The 18,333-nt window shown below is 36.4% G+C and overlaps 2 long non-coding RNA genes across 3 annotated transcripts in view; one reads left to right on the top strand and one right to left on the bottom strand.

Moving 5' to 3' along the window:
- The window catches only part of LOC147909831 (uncharacterized), a 371,480-nt gene that overhangs the window by 336,939 nt on the left and 16,208 nt on the right, over positions 1–18,333 (bottom strand). The gene's annotated exons all lie outside the window — the stretch shown is intronic.
- LOC147909833 (uncharacterized) lies at positions 59–10,985 on the top strand. Its single transcript, XR_015545198.1, has 4 exons — positions 59–3,474; positions 6,984–7,380; positions 8,005–8,176; positions 9,854–10,985. It is a non-coding gene; the product is annotated as an uncharacterized LOC147909833 (long non-coding RNA).

Genomic DNA, 18,333 nt, shown 5'->3' on the forward strand with positions numbered 1-18,333 from the left:
TTACAAACAGTATAATAAAAGAATAGTGATAAATTCAATAAGAAGTAAAGAATAATAATTAATTCAAATAACGCTATCAAAATAATTGGTTGAGATAACTTGAGAGTCATTATTTCTTGTTTTTATTGTTTAATATGTAAACATGTAAACTCTCTATAATATATTCTTTAAATGTACATCTATTGAAATATTTCCATCGTTTTCCAATTGTAATTTTATTCGTTTTCTTGTTAAATTTCACGTAATGTGTTCTTAAAATTTTAATATCTATCGAGATTTAATAAAATTGTATATTCTCACGCTAATCTAATGACACCCATAAAACCAACATAGGATATGATCGATGATCTTTGATCCTCAACTCGCTTAGTTATGAAAAATAAAATATCGACTCTACCATAGCAATTCATTCGTCATAGACAGCGTGTCGAGAGTCTCGAGCAACGCTTGGCGCCATGGCATCTATCGCTTGATTCAGAACCAATAACTTATTCTTGGTCTGTTTGCGAATAGTGATATAGACAGTAATATTGCATCCCGTTTGATGTGCGTATATAACTGAGATAGCTATATTGCCACCCATCAGACAGTCAGCAATTTCTCAATCTGCAGATCTCTACCTATCCACCTATCCACTTCTAGCGATCAGAAATATAAATACTCTCATCAATAAAATAAAGGGAACTATTAAATGTGTGTCATTACGTTCTATGTCTAATCAGAACAAGTCTATTCTAAAATTAGCGCGCAAACGACAACTCTAACTGTTATTATGTTTTACCGCCGTTTTATACATTGTCCGGTATCTTCGAAGGACAGAAGAAAACAAGACGCAGGAATGATTTAGTGATACAGCGAAGTAGCTCGTGTAAGAGACCACGGAAATGATTAATTCCGCAGTAATGACCGGTTAGTCGTTTCAGATTAGCAGCACGACAAGAGCGAAGAGAGGAGATTTCCGTGGCGCTTGAGATTTGTGCGTCTGGACGGTCTGGACGTATAATTCAACGGTTCCGGCGGCAGCGTACTCGAAGAGCTACAACTACGCCGTAGAAAAATTTCAGACTGCGTAATAAATTCACTGAAATCTTGCGTGCAAAGGAATTATGTAATATTACAGCCTCGGCTCGATGTTGAACATCTTCGCAAGTAGCTAGTAATTCAATACTCTAATGGCTTTTCTGTGAATTCAATTACAACTTGATTCGTCATTTCTATCAATAATTTGTTATTAAATAATTAATGACAAAAATACAACTTTTGTGACAAGATGGTTGACGAAGAGAGAGAGAGAGAGAGAGAGAGAGAGAGAGAGAGAGAGAGAGAGATTTATATATCTATTTTTTAAATCATATCTAAAATGGAAGTTGATATACAAATTTGATATAAATTTGATATAAACGAATTTTACAAAAAAATTAATTGATATAAACAGATCTGTTACTATTGTAATTTTCTTTTGTACAAAGTGAGGAACATAATGCAAAAACGCACGATGTATATTCAATTGGCGGGTGTAATTACGAAAGCATTAAAATGGGAACTTCACATTTTGCAGCGCCTTATGAAAGTGAGATGTGCGCTCGTAACGAGAATGACCGTCGCCTCTGTAATTGAAAAAAATAGCCGCTTTTGGCGAAGCTAAACGCGACGGGGTGCTGGGAGAGAAAACTGTAAAAACAAATTACTCGGCTAAGTGGGTAGCATAAAGTGTGCCGAGCAGACGTGGGCAAGAGTGAGTAGTGTCGACGCGAGACGTGGGTGCGGTTCATCACCGGTGCTGTCGTGTTATGCGTCTGTCTTCGCAGCCATGAGGAACCACTCCGTCTGCCTGACTTCTTTCCACCCGCTATTTTTCCCCAAAGCCATTTCGTAGAGGTTCACTTGCGGATATTAGCGAATAAAACGTAGGTGTCGATGCTTCGATGAATAATGTTCGCGAATAAGAGCGAATATTAATTTATAAAGCTAATCTTTTTAGAAGCCACTAACGTATAATTAAACAAAAAGTATATCCTATATTTATGTAGGTCCTATTTTCTTTCACGTTTAAAAATGTATAATTTTGTATCTGTATAAATTAAGTCTTTCACATATAACAATAATTGTAAGTAATATAAAGATAATCAGTATTCTCTAAATCTGAATTAATGGATAATTTTGAGTGTAATAAATGTGATTTGAATCTATTTACCTAAGTCCATCGTCCTCGACACTTTAATTGTTAATAACTTTAACAAAAGATGTACAAATGAAAATCTATCAATTGAGACTAGATAAAAATTTACTCATGGTTGGGGATTGGTGTGAAATTAGCTCCGTAAAATTGTTTTTTTACTAACTTTTTTTACTAAAAGTGTGCACACAAAAATTCGAAATGTGCATACATGTGCAACAAACGATGAACAATCGAACGAGCTAAGTAATTTTTTCAAAAATTTTGAGGGTTAATTTCATGGATCTTGACATGAATCTTGATTATTAATCAGCAAATTTCAACTGAAAAAAAAAAAAGCTTTCAAATATTAATTCTACTCTCTTCTATTCACCTAACACTTTCACTACATATTTTGGTATTAGGATTTTCGTCTTGAAATGAAATTTGTTATTAACGAAAGTCTGGACACCCTGTATATGACAGTATACAATCTGTAAATATATAAAAACGTCCACAATGTATTGAGTTAAGATCCGCATAAATTCGCTATATCTAAATGACTGTGTGGATCAGTCATCCTTGTAGCAGCTACGTCTACATTGTGTCATCGCGTTGTCCATGACGTTTTCTAGCATGAATTGCGTCCAAGTGCATCACTTCCGCTGCAAGCAGACTTGCACTCGCGATCCTCGTTTGTTCCGTCACGTGTCACGCAGAGTCAACTGTCATCCGCAGCACGCGAACGTCACGTGTCCATTGTCGGAGCGAGTGAGTGAGTGAGTGAGCGAATGAACGAACGAGCACGCCGTACCCTTTTGAGAACTATTGTCTGCAAATCAGTGCGTATTGCGCGCCGTGGGACGGACAGGAGTTTTGCCAGCGATCGTCTATCTATCTATCTATCTCTCTGCTCTTAGCCTCGGGATTAGAGGGACGCTCTCGTTAGCCGCAGGTTCGTTCGCTCGTTTGCGGGCGGAAAAGATATCTACTCCAGCAGAACCAGTATTTCGAATACCTTATCTGGATAAGGCGAGCGGCGGGATCCTAAGAAAAATTTTCTGAACGCTTGCGAACTGAGTTTCGAAATGGACTTGTATCTGATAAATGCACATTCGTAGTGTAAACGGCAATGGCGTACGACTCTATTATCGGGCGGAGCGTGTTTCCGTATGTATCCGTATGTCCTGAGTTTGCACAGGAAGAGATATGACGTTGAGCGTAAATATTGAAGATCCTCTGAACGAACGCCGACAGTACCGTACAGAGAGAACGGAATGGTAGAAAACAGGATAAGCAGGAAGAGACTTGAATGCAAGGTCGCCATCAATACACTCGTATTACTTTCTTTTTTAACGTTATGTACGATTACAGCATACACATGTAACATCATCACTCATTTTTAATGCTTTAAATCAATCCGATATCATGCTGCGCTGGCGTGACAGTATTTTACCGCACATAAAAATCGCGACTTTCGAATTTTCCAGTAAATTTCTTAATTTGATTTACGGCGCCGTAAAGATCCGTAGGATCGTGACGGTAAATTATTCGAGAATAAACGTCTGACGCAATAACGTTTCACACGATTGGCTATGGCAAAAGTACATCCTGATCCATTCCATTGGCAACTGTCCACTCTCCTTCTTTTCTCTCTTCTCCTCGGATCCTCGAAAAATACCGTATTCTATAGCGTTTTCTCTTGGCTGCACTATCGCCCACTAGTGCAACAGACACCGTGTTTCTATAGCTAAGGTGTAGTGCAAATTTTATGCACAAAGGAGATTTTGGGATTTTGTTCTTAAAGGGACGGTAGAGCTAGTGATATTTAAAATTTGAAAATGGAAGTTAAACGGGGACAGAGTTTTAGCATAATAATGATGTAGTGTACACCATGGTGTGCACCACTCTAGTGTAGTGTAGCTGAGTGCAGCGCATACACTGGTGCAAGGCTGTCAAGGCACTCATTGTATCCCAAGAGAAAACGCTACTAGCGACATATCGACGATTGAAAGATTCGTATTTGCTTCATCATTATCTCTGCGTGCGACACGTAATCTCGGCTCCAACTCGACCAGAGGGACATCAATTTTTAATTAATTAACAGCTTCATTAAATCCCGAACGATTGATTTACACGTTGACAGTAGTACGCAACGTGAGTGTTTACACGCCGTTTAATAGGCTACTATTCCCGCAGCCACTTGATACGTATCGATGCACTCGCAATACGCATTACAGAGCTAATTAATTCGATAATATCATCGGCATAAAGAAACAATCTACAGTATTTATATTCTAATATAATTAGATAAAAAATAAGATAAAAATAATTAAAATTAAAAATCAAGAAAACAAATCAGTTTTTCGATTCATTGTTTTTATAGAGAATAAAGCCTATGGTACACGATATATACAGGATTTCTTGCGTTTTGTAATTCTATATATATATATATATACACAGAACAATACATACTGTTCGAAAGTAATAATTATTTTGTTTCAAGTATTTCAAAAGTTCATACATTTGCAAATCTATCATAAAGACACAAGCATTAAATTAATTCAAAATATAATTTAAATCCTAATAAATTTAGTACTTTAAAGATTATTAAATTAAAACAAATTCGATTTGCTTATTATATAATATCGTTTATTCGCGATCAATTTCATAACATCATTCTTTAAAAAAATAAATTGTTATTTTGAATACATAATAATGAGTTTTTCCAAAATTTGTAATAAATATATTTTAAGATTATTATTTTAAAAAAATATTTTTTGCTAAAGATAATCATTATTTAAAAAGAAAAAAGTAAATTGAGTAATCACTTTTCTTAGCAATAGAATTATATTTTTCCGTATACAATAAATTACTAGAATTCCATCACATATATAATAAAAAATTTCCAGTAATTTATTAAAACGCAAGCAATACAGTAGAATGAAATGTGCGGTAAGCATTAAAAAATTCTAGATATTAATAATTAAAAAATAAGATTTGAAAAAAAAAAGGTTCTCTCTAAAAAATTATGCTAAATATGTTATTCTACGATTTCGATATAATTATATGTTTCAAGCTAATTAACATTCAGTTATAAGTTATAACGAGTGACGGTTCTTTCTCGCAACAGCTTCATTAATGTCAGCGATACTCATTGGCACTGTTTAATGACATTTCTGACAAGATTGTCGTGGCAACTATCAATACGCTGTTAGGTGATCGCTATACGATTGGTTGTAACTGCGCGGTTGTAAGCGACTAATTAATCCGATAATATGACCTAGAGAGAGAGTGCGTAGCACGGTGCTGTACATGACTCGTAACGACGTGCGTACGAAAGACTTACACCCTGCAGTGCATTATCGGGCTCGTTTCACCAGTGGTAGCGCCTGCATGTGTTACTGGTGGTCTGCTAACGAGCTGAATTAATTTACACTCATTTAATTTTGTTGTGGCAGAACCGCTTTTCGAGAAGTCATAATAAATACGCTGCCTGGCGTTTCGATTATTTAGCGCCTACGCCCTTTATTATCTTCGCCCGAAAATGCCACGTTTCGAAAGCTCTAAGTAATATTATCACAAAATATATTAATGCATTGTGTATTATAATTTTTTCTTAACTCATTTTCTGTCTTAATTTATTCGCGTATCCGCAGAATGTGAGATATGACTTTTCTTTATTCGTTAATTCACAATGTATATATATATATATATATATATATATATATGAACTTATTTTTAAAATTATAAATTTAACTTTCCGCTAACAATATGAATTTTAACTCTTCCATCAATAAAAGTCTTCAAGAAACAGTAATTTTTTTATTATTTCGATATATAAAAGTCAGAAAAAATTTTATAATATATTATAAATTTGTTAAAATTTCAACGAATTTTTATCAACTTAGAAATCGGATTGTATTTTACTCATTTTTTACAAAATATTAGTGCCTTTAAAGATCACAGTTGCCGGAGGGTTAAGATTCATTTTTACAAAAATATATATAGAGATAAGATAACAAATACAAGGGATGAGGCAAGAACCGATGAAATAACGGAGAAGTTAAGACAAAGGAGTGAGAATGAAACGAAGGGAGCGTAAAAGAGTCGAGTTTAATGGTGTGTTTCCCCGAGATATCACAGTCTCTCGTTTTCGTGCAACGGTATCGCCGCGGGGCGATCCCAGCCGTGAAGAATTCGGGCCCGTGCATGACGAGATGTAAGGAGAACAGTGATTTATGCCACGACAAAGAAGTACGATAATCGCCGATGCCAGGGGCGATTCGAACCGATCGGCGATTGCTTATCGATGCTCGTTACTCGTTACAGAATGCAGGTGAAACGGCTTTCATTCACATTGCATTATCCGAAGTCGTTATCGATTTTACGAGGATTGTTCTCCAGCTCGGTTTCATTTAATCGCTGTTACCTATACGCACGACCATCGACATCATTAATTGCACCGTAATAATAATTAGCGGTTACCATTGCCGCGAAAATAAATTATTATCACATACTCTTAATAAACATGTTCCTCTATAATATCGCTCATGATTTTGATATTAGAACTGTAATTATATTTTGAAAAAAATCTTTGTGGTATTTCTGATGTAAATGATAAGTTTTAACTAGTTTGCTAGCTACTTTTAGCTGACCCCTTCGACGTACCTCATCGAGACACATATATGACACTCGAAACATAAAGAAATACTACGATTGCCATAAAAAAAAAATCTTACCGCGGAAAGAGAGAGAGAGACGTCCCTCCGCAAATGTCAAGCATTCTTGTTCGTGTTTAATATCGCGAGCACTTCGGTTCCCACAGGTCCACTCTTATAAGCGTTGGTTCATCAAGTAGCATATTGCTGGTGTTGACAAAAGCCGCGGGGGGTTCGATGGACCCGTATCATCCCTACGAGGGAAGAGAACGCACCCACCAGCATGTGTATCCCTCCGCGACCACCTTCGCAGGGTGGGAAACCGTGACCACCATCTCATTACTGGTTCCCATGGGTACGCGTGCATTCACGGGGTCGCGTGCGCCGCAGGTCCTCTATATATGGATACGCGAGGGTGCATCGCATTATGTAATTGTGACGGGCGCATGCTGCTGCTGCTGTCCGGTGGAGAACTTCGCGCGTGTGAACGATTTCTACTGCTTGCGCAGCGAGCGATTTCTCCATTTGTTCGGGGCTCAGCAGGAGGATCGTTAACTTCGGCAGGTATGGCGTATACAGCTTTATTAATCGCGTGCAATCGTTCAATTAATATTTTTTAACTACTTATATTTACGACTTTGGCATTATCGAGAAATACGTTGCAAGATTTGCGTCATAATGTAAATTTCGAATCTTAGAGTTACGCAAATCTGTATAATTGAACTTTTGCATTAAATTAAAGCATTTTAAAAGCATTCATATATTATAATTCTTTTCTCTCTCTCTCTAAATTGATATACTTATTCTCTAAAACTTTTAAAGTAAATTGTCACTCCAAAGAATAAAATCTCATTCTTAAAGATTGAGAATCGAGCTACTCTTTTTTAAGATTCTTTCAATTTTCACTCTTCAGAGTGAGATTTTAATCTAAAATTTAGAGAATAAGAATGCTTTTTCTCATACAATGCAAGACAATTTAATGTTAACAACCTGCTTGATATAAAATTAACTAGATGAAATTATGTCAATGACTTTGTGTACTTTGTTGCCGTAATCGTATAGATCATTGATGAATCGTAAAAAATCGCTTTGTATTACAAGACAATCAGTTCAGAAACTAAATGGTCAAGTATTGTTCAAAAATTCATCCCGAAATAACGATATTCCGTAACAATTGGAATTATTTAGAACGATCTGACCTCACACACTTTACTGTCAACAATCAAACTGTTTATGAGATTCGACATAGCCTCTTGTTGATCGTGGGAAGCTCTCCAATTGGGAAAAAAAGATTTTAATGCGTGATATCAATCACAAGAATCTCATGGTGAGATCTTTAAAAGGACAAGAATATGCAAGAGTAAGTAATAAATGAATTTCTTTATATATTTCTCAGTTCGAATAATAACAAACGTTGCACAAATAATAGAATTATTGCAATAATTGTAAGTTGAGTGCAATTTGGTGCGCAAACTTTCTGATTTCGTTTCGGTACTCTGATTTCGGAGATGATCGCGTTTCGCCTTATCGTCGACCTATTGTTTGCTAGGTCATAGTTTACTGAATCACGTGCGTGTCGGCACGTGACTAGAAGAGTGGCCAGATTTATATAATTCAATCCCGACCGCGCAGATGAAGGGTGGTAGATAGCGAACGAGAGATGCTTTGCCCCTTCGCGAATACTATTTCGACGTTATTGTTTGCTGCTATCTTGGCAGAACCGCAGAAGGGAGACTCACGGAAATGGACTGCGCGTCCTTTCCTCTACGCACGTGTAGGCAAACATTCATCCTGTCGTACATTTCGCGTTGATAGCCAAACGGATGATTCAATCGTGATTTCGCGATTCACGAAAAGTCGTCGCAAGAAATGAAAAGTGAGATACGTGAGAAAGTTTTAGGGAGAATGTGAGATATCGATTTATAAATAAGTAGACAAGAAATGTTAAAAAAAAATGTTGTTCAACATTAGAAGTTGCTAATTAAAAATACAAAATAAATTGCAAAATTAAAAAGATTGTTGAAAATTGTGGATCTTTTATAGCAACAAACGAATATTACATATCTTTAATAATTCAATAAACAATTTTTTTAATTATATATCTCGATCGTACACATTGATCACATTTTTTGCTTTGAACTAAGGCCGGCTAATCTTCTCATTAAAAATGATCCACATTATTACCACAAAGTGCTTAATTTATTCGCCGTGCAGGCGCATGTCGAGCGGTCTGACCAGGAAATTAGAGATCCAATTAAATTCCCCCGCTCCCCAGAGTAAAGGGTGAAAACAGGTTCTCCCTTGACTCATCATCCGTCCATTTCGTAGTACGCTCGCGTTTCCCTTCCTCAAGCCATTCGCTAGCCCTTAGCTATTTGAGAAAGACAGAGAGTCCCCTCGTAATACGAGCTATCTGCTAACTAATAAAGCTCGGTAGTCAAACTGCTTCAACTTCGATCCCATCAGGGACTAGAACGTGTATATCTTTCCCACACGCGACCGCGGATTCTGCGCTAGTTTGCGTTTATAAGTGTACAATGTACGACAGAATGCATATGCCAAGGACGATGTTACCATCTGAAATTGAACGCTAAACCAGACCCTTGGGGACGTTAATGGCATCTTCATCCGCAGGACTCAATTAATCACAATGGTCTAGAGAGAGTCCAACATATGGAGTTAACAGACATTATTATTGTATCTTATGTAATACAAGATAAAAACGAAATTATGCTAATAAAACATTCAAAAAGTTTTTTGATAAAACAATGTTAGTAAAATTTGAATATTTCTCTTTGTTTTAAATATTTTGAATAAAAATTATTAATATTTTTAAATACGAACAGTCCTTTATAATAATAGATATATAAAAGAATATAAAAAAAAATTTTTTGTAGACTTATATATATATAATTATTATTATTATGAGAGACTATTCTATCACGCATTTTAAAATATTGACTTTTATTCAAAACATTTTGAGCAAAGAAATAATATATAAGACTATTAAAATATTATACAAATTCTATTTATCTAGGGAAAGGGAAGAAAGGGACAAGCAACGAGTATAGCAATTCTTGGCAGGCCTATTTAAAACTACTGACGACTGACGGTGATGGCACAATCGATGCAACGTAACTGCATGTTCGCCGTAGTTAATGGCGCGAGATAAATCCGCCGTACAGAAGGGCGACCTGCGTCCGACATCGTCGATCGGCACCGTGCACTTAGCTCAATCGTCTAGAAATTCTCCATGACGCATATCCGGCTGTGAATCACATGACGATTTGCCTCTCGTACGAATATCCACGAGATATTCGCCTCGACGGAAAGAGAGGTAAGGGGAGAGAGAAAAAGAGAGCGACAGGGAGCGAGATCAGCCACTCGTACCAATCGGAAGCTGGTTGTTCCGCATCAGCCCTCGGCACCCCCTTGACCTACGCCCGAACAACGCGCACAGGGAGCTAATGCATTAACTGCAATTCACTCGGCGGCTCGTGTATACGACGATCTCACGCCGGAAGTCACCATTGTGCGATCGTTCCGCGCAATTCTTCCGACGCACCGACTAGAATTCTATCAGCGCACCTACTGTATGTATTAATGCGCGGCTCGTTTGATCGGAGACGGCAATGTAAGTGGATCGCGTAATTGGAATTATTGTGGACTCATACTATTTTATTATGTTCATTTCCTTACGTGTGTTTGATTGAGTATTAGTCTTAATTGGTATTCATGGGCCCAATAAATTTGAACATTTCTTCAGATATGTTACAAAAAAGTGTTTACAATTATTTTTCACAACCTTACATGATTTTAAATTGCATAAATTTATTCCTCAAATTTTGACCGTTAAAATAAAAATTAATCAACAAAAAAATTGCAAAAGTTCGCAAAACATTACAAGAAGTGCGACAGAAAGTAATCGCGATGCATCCTATCCTATGTATCATCTACACTGATTCAACTACGCCAAAACACACGAAACAGATGCCATAACAACAATCTAACTATTATGTCACAGACATCGTCCGCAATAGCAAAGACAATAAAACACGAACGGCTACAAAGAAGTGTACATGTACACACATTTTTGAGTGTAAATATATCTACAACCAAATATTAATTATATTTAAATTTAATGAAAGCAATCTCCACAAATTTAAACTAATAAAAAATAACGGCTGTTGGAATCAACGCAGTTATTAATGCGATTATCTTATATTTATTTAGTTTATTACATAAACCTTGATGTGATTTCGATGATCGCAATACAATAGGAAATGACGTTTCGACTCCTCTTTGAATCATTCTCAGAAAGAATTATCCATAATAATAATTTCTTATTCCGCAATCAATTTCATGTAATGTATGAGTTTCCCAACAGTTGGTAGACTATTAGAATCAACTGAAAACCGAATACGAAACACACACAATACATTGTCAATTATAATTATTTCTTAAAATTATTCCTCCTACACTTATCATAAGCGCCGCACTCCATAAATAAAATATTTAGATAACAAAAAAATTTTTTCATAGTAGACAATCATACTAATAAAATAATGATAAATTTCGAAGATATCCATCGTGACACAACAATTTTTAAGTGAAGACTGTGAATCTTTGTTTATAATTTGAACTAATGTCATGCATTAAAGTATAAAGTTAAAAAAACATAATATTTAATCATTATTGAAAAATGTAAAATATGCAGAGTCTAACTTTGTCTATCTGTAAATTTAAACCATTCTGTTGTTGTTTGATGTGCAACATTTCATGATATTAATTTTACGTAATGGAGTGCGGCGCTTATGGTGAGTGTAGGAGGAATAATTTTTAAGAAATAATTATAATTGACAATGTACTGTGTTTCTCCAATTCATATTTGGTTTTCAGTTGATTCCAATAGTCTGCTGACTGTTGGGAAACCCACACATTACATGAAGAATTGATTGCAAAATAAGAAATTGTTATTATGGATAATTCTTTATGGGGATGACTCAAAGAGGAGTCGAAACGTTAATTTTCTATTGCATTGCGCTCGTTGGAATCACATCAAGGTTTATATAATAAACTAAATAAATATAAGATAATCGCACTAATAACTGCGTTGACTCCCACAACCGTTATTATTATTTTTTATTAATTATATTATTATTTACACACAATTATAATTCATCTATATTTTGCCTTTTGAGTAATTAAGTCATTGGCACCATTCATCGTTTGCAGGATGGATACAGTAACGATACGCACAAACTACAAATGGAGGGTGAAATAAATCTTTTAAAGTACAGGAAGGGGAATGACATTCGCGATGGAAAGTACTTTTTGTAGAATCACACGGACCGGTGCACTATGCAGGTCCTGAAAATGGCACGTGACCTTACGAGCGTGGGACTGGTGCATCGTTTCGCTCAGTCGTTATGATTCCCTACGAAGCAAAGGGAGCTGATAATATTGGCACGAGGCATATTGAGCGCGTCCCTTTTACTCCTCCTTCCCTTCCATCACTTAACAATGTTTCCACCCCGATGGCGATTAGAAGGGTGGCAAGTTTGGACCAAACCGTTCCACAAGCATTATCATCATGGGAAAGATCGTAAGTCATGTGACGATGAATAATTTTTTAATCCCAATACCATGACAAAAAATTTTAATGCTTTTATTATATAATTAAATATATAATACATGTAGTGTATTATCATTATTATTAATAAATTTTATCAGTAGTAATTTTAAAAGAAATTTAAAATCATAATTTTTATTCGACTCTGATAATCGTTGAAATTGCATTAACACAAGTTCAATTAAACGATTAAAAAGGTTTAAAAACTAATCTAAGAATTAATAGAATTAATTTATAAAATCAAGTGAATCATTCGCAAAAGAAGATCCCATGAGAACAAGATCAGAAATTCTAATATGATGTTGCCGGCATACCTGCGGGCTGATATTGATATACGAATTAATCCTAGTTCGGATGGAGCCCGCATGAGCCCAGGTGTAGTCATAATACACTGGACTTTAGAGACAGCTAAATTCGGCGACGAGCCGTACAGATAATCATCTAGGTGGACCCGTATCATTTGATTGAACGAAATTAAGCGAGACGGTTCTCTAATAAAGGTGACTAGTACGAGAACGCAATTATGTGGGAGATAAGGTGGCTTCCACGAATTACGTCAAATGTAATTGATATTAATGGCTAATTTAACTTGTTGCTGCCGGATGTCGAGGCTCTACTTTAATACGGTAATACGAACACATGGAACCCGTCGTACTGTCATACTGTAGTTAACAATTCCACAGCCGTAGAATTTTGAGCCACTTAATTACAATGATTTCTAGTAACTTGCAGTAACTTGATTCCCTCAAAGATGTACAAAATTAATTATATTTTTTTTTTTTAAATAAAATGTCGACGAATAATGGAAGTATGTCGGCTATTGACTTCATCTTCCGCGCATGAAACGCGTAATACTTTCGCGCGAACGATCGTAGGAAGTCCAGAGCGAAATGTCAGAAAGTTCCACCTACGGATACTTCACGGCGCGGTGTGGCGAATAGAAATCTGCGCGATGGGATCTTGACGTAGGACAATTAATTAGAGCGGACAGCCGCGATGCGCTAATGACGCGTGAACGATTCCGGGGCCAATCAGTAGTTGAGAATCGTGCGTCGGGGCCTTTTCCGCGATGGGCGATGATTGATAGCCCCGCGATGCGGAAATCGCAATTCGCGCGCGGGCTACGCGAAAGGATCCCATCTGCGAAACAGTACCTCTCACATCCTCGCTTTCCATTACTTCCTTCATCGTCGGAGAAGCGATAAGTAACGAGGTGATTGAATGAGATATTTAACGAGAAGATTCTGCGATTATACCCGCGCAACGTGTTAAATAACACGTGTAAGGCGATACACGCGAGTTATTGCAGCGTTCAAGTATGTGAATACAATTTAGAGTAAATTATCGTATATGTGTGTGTTAAAACAGGTGATATTGCTATGAGATATCAACACAAACACGTGAAACGCGCATTTTCGTAATAAACAACTGTATGCAACTGTTAATGTGAGATAATTTGATTTTTATAAGTTGTAAATAATGTGGAACGTAAGTAAAATCGTTTTCAAGTCATTTTGGGTACTTATATAAAATCAGAAATGAAAATCATACTTATGTAATATCGCTCAATAGAAAGCGCAATACTCTACGTTCCTATAACTACAGACTTGTAGCAGATACAATCGATTTTATTCGCTTTGAAGCTCCATGCATAAGATCGGATACAATGGATCTTGTTTGAAAAAGTTAATCAATTACTCTCGACGAGCACGGCATCTTGAAAATAAAAACGAACGTTCCTCTCACGTGAAAATTTCCACCTGACGTGGAGCCAACAATGAGCTTCGAATTTCGCCCACGAATAAGGGGCGCGTAATATCTAGGCACTTAACACGCATCTAATGTTTTTGATATAATACTCCCACACGGTGAAAAGCATGAGCATGTCCCTTAGGGTGAATTTAATTCATCAGTGTCGATGGCAGACGAGCGTTTCACATCGCTTCGTCGCGTTTTCATGCTGCGCGCCATATCGAAAGTTACCGTGACGAATTATAAAATTACAGGTCATGTATATATTTTTTAATATTTATTCAAAATCTAAATATATATATATAATAGTCTATATAATAAAATGTTCATCACGAAAATGAGACATCTTGGATAATTTGTCTAATGTTCCGTTAAATTAACAATATTTAAATTCGTTTTAAATACTTGGAGAGTGAAAGATGTGTGTCTTCAGTTTATTCTCCACATTCATAATTCTACGGATAAATCACAAAAATAGAAGGAAACAATGTTTTACCTTTATGATTATTTATTACGATTACTATTATTATAATTTTTATTCTGGCAATAAAGCTTCAAGCTTTATTTTATTTAATAGCATTTTTTTAATATTAATATTTATATAATAAAGCATATTATAACTGATCGAATTAAAAAGAGACGCTGTATTAATAAATAATCATGTATTAATAAATAATTCAATTATATTGTTAGAAAAGATTAAGGTCGAACGAAATATAATTGCGCGCAAGATGCATATTCTGATTTCCGATTTAATTTTTGTACAATAATATTAACGTTATTAGCGTAACAAGCCGCAATATGTATAATGAAACAGCATACGTGAAGGGTGCCCATTGTATCGCGCTGCTTACAATGACGCACAATGGTGTGGAATACCGTCTAACAAGTTTCAAGGCATTACAATTGGCAGGCCACCATATTCGCGCGAGTTCTTAATTACATGTTTCAACACCGGCCAATGGCGGTGATATACGGCGGCCGGTGTCCCGAGAATATCAGTGAAAAATACCGATCGAAGCGGCAATAAAACACGTCGCTCGGGTTCACCTGAAACACTTAATTGCAGCGATAATTACTACTTAAAGGCGGTATGACCGCGTTCGCCGGTCAACATCGTGCAACCGTCACGAGAAATTTCGATCGACAAGAGACACAGAAAAACGCATTGCCAACGCGTGGCGCTAATTGATTGTTCGACACAAGTGGAACTTACAGATAATTGAATCTGTCAGTCTAAAAACAATTTAGCTTCATAATTTTGAAAGTCGCAATACCTAATGCAACGTATCCTAAACATTTTACTATTAATTATAATATACCATATTATATAGTTATATATCGATTACATAATACTGTATTAATTGTGTACGTTACGCATCTCAACGTATTAACAATAAAATGCTTGTCATTTCATTAACTTCGTTGTGTATATAATAATCCCATTGCGAATCACACGTAACGCATAATCGTCATTACGCTGTATTATTACATTAGATCGTTTAAATGTGCCATTATATTATTGTACGTCAAACGCTGCTTTAGGATAATTGTGTGCCAATCGCAATGGCGTATAGCATTACGATGCTTTTACGATCCCGAACCGCTCAGCCGCGTGCATAATTCGCGCCGATAGAAAGCACAAGGATTTTTCCTGGTTAGCCAACGGCGATCTCGTCTTGAAAAACGATCGCTCGTTTGTTTCTCCTCGTTCCGCTAATTCGGTCTACGAAAGTTGACTATGTCGGGCGTAATATTGCGCGCGAGAGATAATACGACCGATTGTTCGAATTTTACGAGGGTCACGTACGCGCTCGCCTCGCCTGGCGCATGTTCCGAGTGTTTAATTTCGCAACCGAGTGCTGCCCCATGATTGATCGACATGTAACTAGGCTCGTGCCATTTTTCGCCGTTCAGTCCGACGTGTATACATGTGTGCAAGTCTGCCAGTCTTCGGTCTTACATGTCCATTACTACTGAGCGTCTCAAGAGAGCAACTCGTAAAGTGCTTCAATCGCGATCAAAGTCATGGCAACTGGTTAAAGAAAGATTGATTTTTCCGGTAATTTGTCGGTATATATATTTAGATCTACTTCACTTATGTTTTAGTAAATGTATGTATACAAGGTGTGCCACAACAATTAATTAATATTTCAGGGAATGAACGAGGATGCAATTTTAAATTAAAAGTTCCTTTGTCGATTTTGGTTTAGTACCATATTTTTTTATCATCTATTTATTAATTTATTGATTTTTTAATTTGTTAATATGAAAAATTAGAATAAAGTTTTAATCAGAATAATGCATAATAAGTGCGAGGATATGGTATATTATCATGCCCTGCATACTTCGGCTGTGTGCTATCTAATTGAATTCTATCAATTTTAATTGTCAATAATTCAATAAATAATGGTCTGAGTCAAAATTGACAAAGGAACTTGACAAGTTCACCCCCTGAAATATTAATTAATCGTTACGGGACACCCTGTATAATATACTCATATATATATATATATATATATATATATATATTTTTTTTTTAATTTATTAAAAATGTTCTTTATTAATAAACAATTAATGTTTTATGCATTTTCCTTTATATATATATATATATATGTATATGCATGATTGTTTAAAATACCAATATTATCTCACGATATCTCGTTAAAATATTAATCTCGCGAGCGTATCTACACGAAATTAACTTGCTGATTGATTTCGAACATAGATTTCCTTTCCACGGATACATTTTGCGGTGCATTGCGTATCTTATAAACGCAACTCATTCTAGAGTCAAATCTCAATCGATGGTAAGTCGACATTATCGTGTCGAGATCACAGGCGGTGCGCAGGTTATCGTATAAAGATCAAACGCGTGTTTCTCTAAATTCTTTGAATCCCGCGGATTGCCTTCTCTGGCCTTCTCTCCGCCCCTCGATCCGAAACGCGAAATGAAATATATACAGACGGCGACGCGGTCTGGCTTTAAATTCCGTCTAGAAATATCTTGGAATTCCAATCTAATCGAGGTTACGATTTTCCTCTTAATTATACAGGATGAGTCGCGGATGACCCGATCGACTCGATCGATCGTGATCTCTTACCGCGCGCGAAGGAGGTCGTATAGGTGAGTGTTCAGAGTGCCGAGAACATACAGGACTCCGAACTCTCATATTGCGGAGATTCCGAGACTGCAGGTGAATTAGAGAAATAACAGGCTCTTTCTCAGGACCCGAACACGATTACCTCCGCTATAAGGAGTATCGGTTTCCGACGGCTACCGGAGCTGCGCCCGCGAGAAGCTAGTAGTCCTCCTTTAATAGGATTAACGGTACTTACGATGTCACTCGTCGGCTTCACTCGTATACGATCCCTCTCTTACTCTCTTACTCCCCCCCCCCCTCTCTCTCTTTCGCTCCTTCTGTCTTTTTCTTTTAGCCGCCGAGATATACGACGCTTTGATCATTACGCGGTATCCATCGCTTCTCAAAATTAACGATCCAAAAAGTCGGGCTTAACTGCCGATTCGATAATTCATGATAAGCGGGCCCAAGTATGCGTGTATTACAACCGCTAGATTTATCATATCACGAGACGCATCCTTATACACTGCTATACCATGATCGTAGATCGCGACAACTGTAAGTTGCAATCACGGAATCCATGATGAACGCAACTGTGAATTCACCATCGATAATTCAGATTTATAAACTTCAGTGATCATACGGAATGAATATAAACGTAATCACGAGCATTAAATACTTAGAAAATGCAAAGGTATGCTTGAATGTGCTTTATAAATAGCTTTTATAGCAAAATTAATTTTGATATATATTAGGTCATTTAAAAAGTATCCGCGGTTTTTTATTCAATTTTTGAATGAAAAAACCGCGGATACTTTTTAAATGACCTAATATATACCTATACACTTCTTTCAATTAAATATTATTTTTTATAAAAATGTAACATCTCTATAATCTTTTATTTATACGTGGAATTTTTTAAGGCAAAAATAAAAACGTTTTTCAGAAAAAGTTTTAAAAGTTTATTTTCTTTCTCTCTTTTCGACATGCTAGCCTTAGTGAACGTCTTGAGCGCGAAAGGAACAAGACAAATTGTCGGTGCGCGATCCC

This window comes from Acromyrmex echinatior, chromosome 5 (assembly GCF_024713525.1).
Source record: "Acromyrmex echinatior isolate Ae372 chromosome 5, ASM2471352v2, whole genome shotgun sequence".
In the NCBI taxonomy this organism is placed as follows: domain Eukaryota; kingdom Metazoa; phylum Arthropoda; class Insecta; order Hymenoptera; family Formicidae; genus Acromyrmex; species Acromyrmex echinatior.